The sequence below is a fragment of the Haemaphysalis longicornis genome, unplaced genomic scaffold (genome assembly GCF_048455015.1).
Source record: "Haemaphysalis longicornis isolate Haplotype H1 unplaced genomic scaffold, Haemaphysalis longicornis Haplotype H1 scaffold_75, whole genome shotgun sequence".
In the NCBI taxonomy this organism is placed as follows: domain Eukaryota; kingdom Metazoa; phylum Arthropoda; class Arachnida; order Ixodida; family Ixodidae; genus Haemaphysalis; species Haemaphysalis longicornis.
This window is the reverse complement of record NW_027526434.1, coordinates 695,025-706,280: the sequence shown is the minus strand read 5'-3', so window position 1 is coordinate 706,280 and position 11,256 is coordinate 695,025. Positions and strand designations below refer to the sequence as shown.

The 11,256-nt window shown below is 45.2% G+C and overlaps 1 long non-coding RNA gene across 1 annotated transcript in view; it reads left to right on the top strand.

Annotated features, from left to right (window-relative positions):
* The first annotated feature begins 814 nt into the window (after window positions 1–814).
* Window positions 815–11,256, top strand: part of LOC144148069 (uncharacterized) — a 76,870-nt gene continuing 66,428 nt past the window's right edge. Inside the window, exon 1 of the long non-coding RNA XR_013317959.1 lies at window positions 815–986. This is a non-coding gene — a long non-coding RNA (uncharacterized LOC144148069). The remainder of the gene's footprint in view (window positions 987–11,256) is intronic.

Genomic DNA, 11,256 nt, shown 5'->3' with positions numbered 1-11,256 from the left:
GGCATCCAATAGAAAGTCCAATTGATATTCGTTAACTGTGACGGCGACCTTAAGAAAAGTATGTACTGCAGGGTTCAGGAACCAGCTCAGCACACAGCCTTCGTGCGTGCGATAATTCTTTTGTCTCAAATAAGTTAACTTTTGGCATTTGTAAATATATAAATGGTAAGCACTCGTCCTGTCGTCTATTTGTGTCCTTGGTTCGATTTGCGCTGTAGATATTTTTACAATGAACTACCAACTCACCCAACAGTATACATTGTTACTAAATACATCAGTCTCGGCAAAGTTGATCACTTCTCGTAGAGTTTATCTCTACTGTTTGGTACTCCTACGCTTTCAAAATTATTATTCTTTCGCAACCACGGATGGGAAAGCAGTCGGGCTATTCACACGCTCACATCCCAGCTGTAGGAACAGGCCATGTCGCCATCTGTGGTTAGCTCTTTATTCTTTATACACTTTTTGTTTTTAAAGCTTTCCACACTTTTAGTGGCCTAAGCTGTTTCTCACCTGCCTCATTGTTGTTGAAAATATCTCCGTTCTCTTCGGTGCTGCTTCTAATAGCGAACATGTCTTATATGTACTTATATATCGTGTGTTTTTGTGGTTGCAGTTGTCTCCTTTTCGATTGTTTTATGGCGGCGAAATTGCGTAGCAAAATGTTGCACTGCACATCTGTATTAAAACGTTCTTTGTGCAGTATGAAAAAATGCTTTTCGAAGAAACTTTAGAGACCGGAAGAACTATTCTTACACTTCCCAAGTCAGAAGCACAAGTATAAATAGGATTATAAATCTGCTAGGATGCTTTCAGCGGTTTGTTTCCAGGTGAAGTATCGAAGGAGAGGATTGAGAGCTCATTTCTGAAGCTTTATGGCATCGATTAGATTTGTTATGGATACTGTAGTAATTACCACACTCCTATATCTAATACATCACGCTGAGAGTGATGCTGAAAGGGAATTTCGGGGTAAAATGAGAAGGGTAAGCACCGAATTTATGAATATTGTTTGAAGTAGTTCTAAGAACTTTCCAATCTATTCATCCAAGCAAGTTTAAAGGTAATTTTCCTTATAATAAAGGAAACGTTTGCTTTTCAATAAAACTGTTTATATATAACTTAGCATGCGTGAAAACTGCCCGTAATACTACCAAGGATAAGTTTGTCAAAATTATTGGTAGTAATTTATTTTAGTATAATTGCTATTCGAGTTTTTTTGTTTTGCACCGTTTCTGTGATGTTTAGTAGGTTTCCGCAGATATTTTGTATAAATTTTGACTTCGTTTTCACCACTTGCTAAAAGCGCTGCATTTATTCCATTGAAGCCGATAAGGAAGTGAATGGTTCACGTGAGAGCTCAAGTATATAGAGACAACATATAACAAATCTTGTAATTCACCCTACGTAGTAATTGTTTTAAGACGCCAAAAATATTTATGTCAAAGCGCCTGTCTCCATCCACCGCAAATATATAATAATGAATGTTTTAAATCACCATGTTTAAATTATCCTCAAAATAGGCGATTGAAAGGCAAACGTTTTCGGGAGCGTTGAAGATGTTTAGTCGCCATTTATGAGAAGGCGGTTCACATAACTATTCAAGACACATGAATACATTGCAGAAAAGTGCACATGCCGTATTGTCCCACTGACATGTATGGCGAATCTTTTATTCGAAAAACTAGCGTAGAATAGAACCATCTTCCGCTCACCATTGCTGTCTTCACTGATGCCACCCACTTTAGGGCAGCTATTGATAACGCTCTTTGTTGAGCCCATCTTTTCTCATTTGTTTTCTTGACTGTTTCAATGCTCGAACTGCTAAAATAACTGCTCTGTATGTATGTATTCCACTACTACTTTATGTTATGCCCTGTGGTCTTTGTAGAAGTATTTTCAATAAATAAACTCTTTATACTAATACCGCAACATTTATCCATAGTGCAATGTTGTATCCGAGCAATCTAATGAGCCCCTTGTCATTTGGTGTACGAAAATGGAGGGCCGGATAACTAGAGTTCCAAAAATTATCAGTACAAGACGTGTATCCGAATGAATCCCGAAGTTTTCAATAATTGGCAGCGTGACTGCCGCACCTTGAGACACAGTTGCACCCAATGCCTAAAACGTGAAAATCACCCGGCACGTCACTTCACCGACGAGGCGTTCTCTCTGCCGTCGGAATGGTTTCAGCACTTCCAAATCGGCATTATTGCGGCGTTTCCTCTAGCAGGACCTTAACGCTAGCGCGCCACAGCCACTGATCGTTTCCCTCCATGGACGTAGGTATGACTTCTCGAAAGGACTACCGCAGAAGGGGCCGCCTCGACTTACTTCTCCGGCTGGATATCCCGCTACGGCATACCTCGCCACGTCAAAACCAAGGACGGCAATTTGAATCTCACCTATTCAGGCTCATCGGGCTCTCCACCGCATTCGAGTGTCTGCGGGCAGCAGTTGCTACCCTTGCCCCAACGGGGTGATCCAGTGCATTCATAGACAGCTCAAAGCAGCCATCATGTGCCACCCTATCTCGACCTGGCTCGCTTGTGGCCTGAATGTCTAACGAGACGAAAGATCCATACAACGAGTCAAAAGTTCCAATTTATCACGTGATCGACGAGACGAAAGATCCAACGAGGCGAAAGGTCCAATTGAGCCGGAATGTCCAACGAGACGAAAGATCCACCGAGTCTGGAGGTCCGATCGAGCCTAAATGACCAACGAGATGAAAGGTCCGCTGAGACGAGGGGTCGAACAATACTAAGGCCCCACTGTTTTATTCAAGTTACGCATTTCTTGTGAAGATTAAGCCGATAGCGACAGGTTTAGGTGTGTTGTGCCAAACGTTACACTAGGTTAATAAAATGAGCGTTGTGACAGTGCAGGCAGTCGGGTACCGCTTGCGGCCTGAATGTCCAACGAGACGAAATATCCAACCAGTCGAAAGGTCCAATTCATCACGTGATCAGCGAGCCCGAATGTCAAAGGAGACGAAAGGCCCAATTGAGCCTTTATGTCCAACGAGACGAAAGATCCAATGAGACGAAAGGTCCAATCGAGCCTGAATGTCCAACGAGACAAAAGATCCACCGAGCCTGACAGTCCAATCGAGCCTGAATGTCCATCGAGATGAAAGATCCACCGACACGATAGGTCCAACAATGAGATCAGTTTATTGCACTCATTCAGATAAAGCGGACAGCGATGGGTTTGACTCAGTTATGTAAAACTTTACCCCATCAAATTTAGCTGACTGTTTTGACAATTTTGTTATTCTTATTCATGTACGACTCAGTTTTGCGTCCATGTAACCAATTGCACGTGACCGTATTGATTGGTTGATTGATCGATTGAATCTGCGGTTAATGCGCCGATGCTACACAGGCGATGAGGCGCGCCGTATTTGGGGGCTGCAGATTAATTTTGACCACCTGGGGACCTTTAACCTGCGCCCAAATCTCGAACGCATGGGCGTTTTCGCTTTTCGCCTCCATCTGAAAAACGGCTGCCGCGGCCATATATCGAACTCGCGACCTCGGGCTCACCAGCACAAACGTGCGCGTATTGTCCCGCGATGTTCAGTGGTGAATTTCAGCAATATCGACGGTCATAAAGCAAACAATAAAACTTTGTTTTGAGTACTGCTGTTCTTCAGGGTCTAATCCGTTGGGTTCTTCACACACAGAGTGGTAGCATCACTAAATAGACGTGAATGTTGTCTTCAGATAATCATATTTGTATTCAAGTTAAGCTAGATGTAATTGAACATGCAGACAAAGGCAGCTCGAGAGCCAACGGAATGCATAATTTAATGGGCTCAGCATCGGCAACCAGCCCTGTAACTTTATCGCTCCGTAGATTCAAACAGAAGTGTTCATTATTTTACAGTTGTAGGGTATTACATTTGCGGAAGGCGAAAAGTGATCCGAGGATGACAAAAATCTTCAAATTGTTATCATTCAGTTGAAACTGGAAATTTCCGAGTAAAAGATATTGTGAGGCTTTGTGGAGAGCCGTGGGAGGGGGATAGGGGCTATGTACAAATTTATGGCGCCTAATTGATTTGAACGTGCTCAATACTTCAGGTACATATACGTTTTTGCTAATGCTACTTTATCATTATGTTGCCTTGTTTTTACTGGATGGGAAAAGCCACTGTCATTGCCAGGAACCAAGCCGAAACTTCGTGTTCACTAGTGCAGTACTTTATTCATGCACTGAGCTGCCATATTCTATTCATAAATTGGTTTAAAATGAGATTGCTATATAAATGCATTTCTAATATTAATGTTTAGAATGCCAGCAATACCGTTACACTATTCTGAGCTCCGCGCCGAATCGTCACACCAATGTGTGACTTCCTCCCTTTTTCGCCAATCATTGAGCCGCTTGGTGATAGCTGAGCCCGCGAAGAGTGCTGCGAACATTGCACACGACAAGAAAAAAAAACGAGTTGGAATTTTGAGAATATTACACACCCGAGTTAACCAGTTAATAAATAGCAAGCAACCGCTTCTTTTATTTCTTTAACTTGTGATTGTGTTTGCATGGCATAGACGGGCGCAGATAAACATGGTTTTCTTCATTTATGCAGTCGCTCATACCGTATTTAATTTTTAAAGTCCGAAAAAAGAAAAAATACCCTGCGAGGTCGGCGGCAGCCCCAACAACTTCAGCAGTAACGCGAAATGAAGCAAACCCAACTTGCGATGTAATGAACGACAGCCAAGATTTTAGAGTTCATGCATACGCACTTGCGTTTGTGTAAAGAATGTGTTTTTAGGAAATACTTTAGTGCAATTCGCAACAAGTATTTGTCGGAATAAAATAATTGTGGTTTATTTTCGGAGAGTTCGAACTAGTTTCGGTTTTGGTTTCACCGTGAAACACGCCCATATTTTCCAACGGTATCTGTGATTGTGCATTAGCCATACTTCGGGAGTTACCATGACCCCCTAGTCACATGTTTTCGACTTCAGTGATGGACCGGAGAAACCGGATAAACCGGATAAACAGGATAAACCGAATAAAATTAAAAAAGTCTGGCGTAAACTGTGCACTGGAGCAGCGCAGGACACGAGCGGTTGGAGGTCAATGGGAGAGGCCTTTGTCCTGCAGTAGACCTGAGTAGGTTTATGATGATGATGATGATGACCACTTCTAGCGAGCAAGTATTGTTTCATATAATTGACGTCCAACGCTTTGACGTAAGCTGCATATGCCTCTTGGACGAGTACACCTGTAGAAAATCTAAAGCAAGTAAAAAGCGAAGAAGAGGCCGACGGATCCCTCGCGCGTCTGAACTTTTATTGGAGTTGGTTTGCAGCGGAAGAAATCATTGCGTTTCAAATATTTTTCGCAGGACGACGGGACTTTGATTTTTTTTAGTACCCGCACCTAAAAAAAAAAACATGTGGTTGAGAATGTAGGTACGATTAGTTAGTGAATGATGGTTCTTAACCACTATACCATTCGTTCATATTTAGACTGTCCTAACTTCACCGCCCTGCCTGTGCAACATGAAAAGCGCGCGCAATTGAGAAGCCGCCCGCGAGAGGCGAGAGCGGCGAGAGTGAACCACTCGTGGCGGCAAGGCGTCGTCGGCAGACGTCGTCTGCTCTTGGAATCCTTCTTTTCAAGCGCGGCAAGCCTTGTAACTAGGGCAATATTTAATAATGACTGCTGCTAAAATGTCCAGTGCTTCTATTTAGTTATTTTACAGAAAGAAATCTGACAATTTTCATAATATCTTCGATGATATTGCGATTTTTGTGCGTCGCGCCCGCAGAAAAACATGAAAACTATGGCAACGCGCTTGACGCGCCATGTGTTGTGCTAATCCGCAAACTGCATTTCCTCCTCGCCAGACAGTCACATTAACGCGCCGCGCGCCCGCGCTGTCCCAGCCCATCTGATTCCCCTCCTGAAATACATCTTTCTCCGTGGCTTCAACGTATGTACTTGTTATTTGTAAGCCTCGTTGCATGTTACCGAAGCGTAATTTAATGAAGCACGAACGTTGGCATCCACTGTGCGGGTTCAAATCTAGGGGTAGAGGCCTTTTTTTATTGGCCGAATTTGTTTAATTGGCCAATTCACCGACGATGTGGCGGATAGTATGGAGAAAAGGCGTGTAGGTGAGATCCGTAGCTGCGGCAGAGAGGCCCCGCGGTTCACCATCTCCGCTGAAGTGGAGCACCGTTCAGCCACTGCGTCCACCTCGGCTCAGCCTTACTGCATGAAACGATACTTGTTAGCTTGAAGCAGCGGAGGGAGGTTTATGCGGTCCATTTCTGTAGTATATAACATGTGCATAGTGGATCATGTAGATTTCTGAAGTATGACCAATGCACGATTATAGATAACGTCAGAAACCATATGCGTATTGCACGGCGGAACGGAAATCGAAACTGTCTCGAACTCCCACGAAATGTACCACAGAACTACAGTCTTAAAATTTTACTTCATGCCAATAGCTCTAATGTTTTTCCTAAAGAAAAAATAGCACTGATAAAAGCGAAATTGCGTATGCATGAAATTTAGTACGCTAAACAGCGTCCAATCGTATTTCAAGACAAGTTCGCCTCACAGGAAACGTCACGCGACGTGCTTGGACGATACCGAGGATTTTAAACTTTTTGTATACGCAGATGATTGTTTTTCAATGTTATTGTTTTAGAAGTAGCTCTACTACTGCTGGCAACAAGCACATGTGTCGGAATGTAGTGGTCGTTTATTTTTGGAGAGTTGTTCAAACCAGTTTCAGTTTTGGTTCCCCGCAGCAACATACCTGGAGCCCAACGTTATCACTGGCTGGATGTCGTTGTCGGCAGCATTATAGGTCAGATAAGGATGCCAGACGCGCTTGAAGTCGTAACGTGTACTAAATGACGTGTTTGCAGTGGCTGCACGCCGTCCGCAGCATCGGAGACACTCAGCTTCTCCCTCAACTTCGGAGCTTGCCTTGCTCGTCTATGTGTCTTAAGAGGCGCGTTCGCACGAGGCTGGCAGTCGGCGGATTCTGCACTGTGCCTCCAAGCTGCCGGTGATATGTCAACTCCACGCCAAGGATAACTCGCCAGCGCGTCAGTGTCTGTCTGCACGTAGTCTTTAAACTCGCTGATAATACAATGAGGATTGCAGCCCAAAATGGTGAATGCAGTCGATAAAACGTTACCTATACAAAAAGAAATCAACTGCCCCCCTCTCCCCCATGCCACATTTCTTTCTTTTATGCATGAAAAACTTTCGGGTATTATGCAATACAAAAGTTATCTGTTATCCAAGAAGGATAACACCACAGCAGCTACAATAAGGCAGCCACCAAAACTTCAGCAAGCAGTCACGTGCGCCCAACAGGTGCAGCCACTCTGGTGGGTAACTTTCCTTCGCATAGATGTTCTCCACCAACGCAGCCAGCTCCCAAAAAACGGACTTCGTTGGGCGGGGGAGTTCCGCATGCCGGTCAGCCATGCGGCACTTCTACAAGCTATACAATCCCATCACAAAAAAATACATCATAGGGCACTGCAGTAGTATCTAGAGATGGCAAGAACCGCCTTGTGTGAAGGAACATGGACACGTAAACGGTTCCATGTCCCTTTTAACAGTTTGTTGCAAGACATCCCAGAAACCATCACATCCCGGCACAAAACAAAGCAACGATTAATGGCTTCTGGTGTATATAAGCGGCAATCATCCGAGCAAGAGATAGACGTTCCTTTGTAGCGCAAGTATCTTTTCACTAAGAGTTTTGGTGTAAGCAGGTTATAGAAAATTTTTTTTGCGTACGTCAAATCCCCACAAATATGTTTCACTAGAGACTGCGTTCTTCGGGCGGGTAAAAAGTGATTGCACATATGCGATCGTGCTGCTGACCTCTGTGCTAGCTCACCCTGCGCAAAAAGTGTTTCCCGTACCTTGGATTTACGCTTTACAAAGAGAGTATGGGTCGATTTTTTGGCTTATTACTTACGTTAAATTCGTTGAATCTTCTCCCACTTTTTATTGGCCTTAGTGTTTGTACTTGCGTACCACTTGGGTGGGCAAATGCAGCTTACGGCTCCCGTGAAGCGAACTCAGTGAAGCGTCTTAAGCCAATATACGCATTGCATGTGCGCTAGCGTAGAGATACACTGACTTGGACATTTTGCAAACAAGCAAAATAAACCACATTCTTCCGGACACAATTTTTGTCATGGCTTAGTTTAAACTTAGGGAATGAAGTGCGACAGCCCGCGGGCGGCCAGCCTAGGGTCGGCGAGCCGCAGTGGGCGCAGGCAAGCTGAGCCTACAAGAGTAAACGTCATACGAAATTTTATCGGCAAGGAGGATGATAATATTGCATTCGAGCAGCATCGGGGGCTGGCGCTCTCTCTGGTTCACTCCTTCGTTTCAAGTATAATTGTCCATCCCTTGGGAGTATCTAAACTGACAAACCGGGTGGCGGACCAACTGTTCGTCCGCTTACATTTAGTTCCCAATGGGCTTAATAATTGGGGCAATGACAAGTAGTCTCCCAGAGGACGAACTTGTATTCCTGTTTGCCTACGCATGCATGCAGTCTTTTTAGGCCGACAATGCGGAAATAACGTTTTCAGGAGGTTGACATTTTGAGCGCAGTTGGCCTTTGAGCCTACCTGGACTCACCATCCCACAGGACGGATCACGCTCCCATGCAGTACTACATGTAACATGAACAGGAAGAGGTCGACGAGGAGCCGGGCAGCAGCTAGAGGAGGATGAAAAAGAGGAGGTGAAAGGACGTGAACCGGGCTGTCGTTCGTCCACTTAGTGAACTCGACCCAATAAAGGGGAACGTTACATTTGGCGCAGTCGACTATTCCGGACAATGTGGGTCTTGTTCAATCTGACCCAGCGTGAAGATGGTCGTCAGGTGGTCAACGGTTACCAAGAGGACGGGGATGATGCGACCGCGATCCTCCCAGAAAAGGTCAGCACACCTGACTTCATATCTTTCCTTGCCACAAAAGCTAAACTGACGCTAGACGAGTTAGCGTTCAAGAGTAACATCAAGGTGAACATGCGGGCCGCTGATTTTCAAGATTGGGTGATTAAGCTAAGTGAAGCAGTGAACGAAAGGTCAGGCCATCCAGAGGGACTCACGCGTATCATGGAACACATTTTGTGCTTGCAAGAACAACAACTTCAGCAGCAACAGCAATTTATGTCTTTCATGGAATTGAGTCGTGATCCGTCCCGCTACAGACAGGAAGTTAAGCCTGATTGTTTTGATGGTACCACCACAAGTCCAGCGGCATGGATTCAGTTCTACGAATACGCGTGCTCCAACAATCACTATATAACATACTCTGATCAGATAAATAACGTACGACTATACCTTTCGGGAACGCGAAGAAGTGGTATTAATTGCGGATGACAGGGAACGCTGACAAGCCCTGGGCCGACTGGCGAGCCAGCTTCATTCGTGCATTCGACTCGTACCCCGTTGAGCGTTGGGATCAGGCCATTTTCTTCAAGCACAAGGAGGTGACGTTGGTGGATTACTTCTACGATAAGCGAAGACTCCTGCAGCTTGCCGATCCTCATCTCCTCGAGTCGTCCATTGTACCACTCATCATCCATGGTATGACGAAAGCCGTTCTATGCCAGGTTCCTCCAAGGGCTTCTACACAGCAGAACTCCTCCGTGCGCTGAGGGACGTCTGCGTCGACCTTCTGCCACCAATAGGCCAGACCCGACAGTACGACACTGCTCGGGATGCCACACTATCGGTCAGCACTCCTAGTGGTGCTTATCAGCCAAAAACGAATAAAAGAGGGTGATCGGTCCCACCCAAAGACCCCAAGCGGGACTGTGTACTTTATTAAATCTGAATGTAATTTGCTGTATGCAACAATGTATGTAAGCGGGCGACTAGGAAACGTTTTAGTGGACACCGGAGCATCAGTGAGCATCATGCGTACAGGACTTGCCTCGCCAGATGACTTATTTCCTGGTAGGATTGTCCAGGTACATGGCTACGATGGGACTGCTAGGGTGCTTGATAAATGGACGCGCGTCGAAGTCGAGTACCGGGGAAATAAAGTGTTCGTAGAAGCATTACTAATAGACGACGCGAAGTTTAATTTCCTCGTAGGCCGTCCTGACATGAAGAGGTTGAGGCTCAACTTTTCTTGGAAGGATGAGGTGCTCGTTGACCATCCCACTCAGACGACATGCACGTAGACAAAGCCATCCATCAGGCTGGTCACGAATAGCGAGAACGTCTGTTCACAATATCCCGAACTTTTGCGTGTAGGCACTTATCCGCCAGCCGCAGCAGTCATAGAAGTGCCGTTTCAATTGCGCGATGATACTGTTGCACGAAAAAAACCATATGGCATGTCCTACGAAAAAAAAGAGGTGGCTAAAAACTGAACTGCAAAGTCTGCTGGAGTATCGTATCATCCGACCTCAAGGTTCTCAAGGACGGTTCTCAAGGGCGATTGTACATATAGGCTGTGCACAGACTACAGGCTTGTAAATCGCCACACTGACCTGTTCCCGTACCCAATGCCAAGAATAGACGACATCCTCAATGAAACCGGTGGTTGGTCTTGGTTCTCACGAGTCGATCTATGCAAAGGGTACTGGCAACTACCACTTCAGGAGGAATACAAGCACTTCACTGCATTCGTGACTCCTTTTGGTACATATGAGTACAACAGACTCCCCTTCGGATGGGAGAATTCTGGAGCATGGTTCCAGAAAATGATGGACACCATCCTACAAGAGTTCACTGGACAATTTTGTGGAGTGTACGTCTACGACATAATAATCTATTCCAGGAGCAGAGATGAGCACATATCACATCTCTCACAGGTGCTCTTCGCCCTTAGTAAAGCTAAACTGAAGATCAATTTCAAGAAGAGTGAGTTTTTTTTTTAATTTTGTTGTCTTTCTGGGAAGAGTTTTTGACGGCAAGACGAAAAGCACGAAGGAAGAATCCGTCAAGCGAATTCTACAGCTGTGCAAGCCCAATGACGTGCAGTCTCTACGCGTCTTCCTAGGACTCGCCGGCCACTTCAGGGCATTCATCAAGGATCACGCCAATAAGTCGAAATGCCTCACACCATTGACGCAGAAAGATGTTCCCTTTGAATGGACCAAGGATTGCGACAGCGTATATCAGGAGCTTACAAAGATAATATCGTCGGATCCAGTGCTGACGCTCCTAGATTTCACCAAATCGTTCGAACTGACCACAGGTGCATCGCATTACGGAGC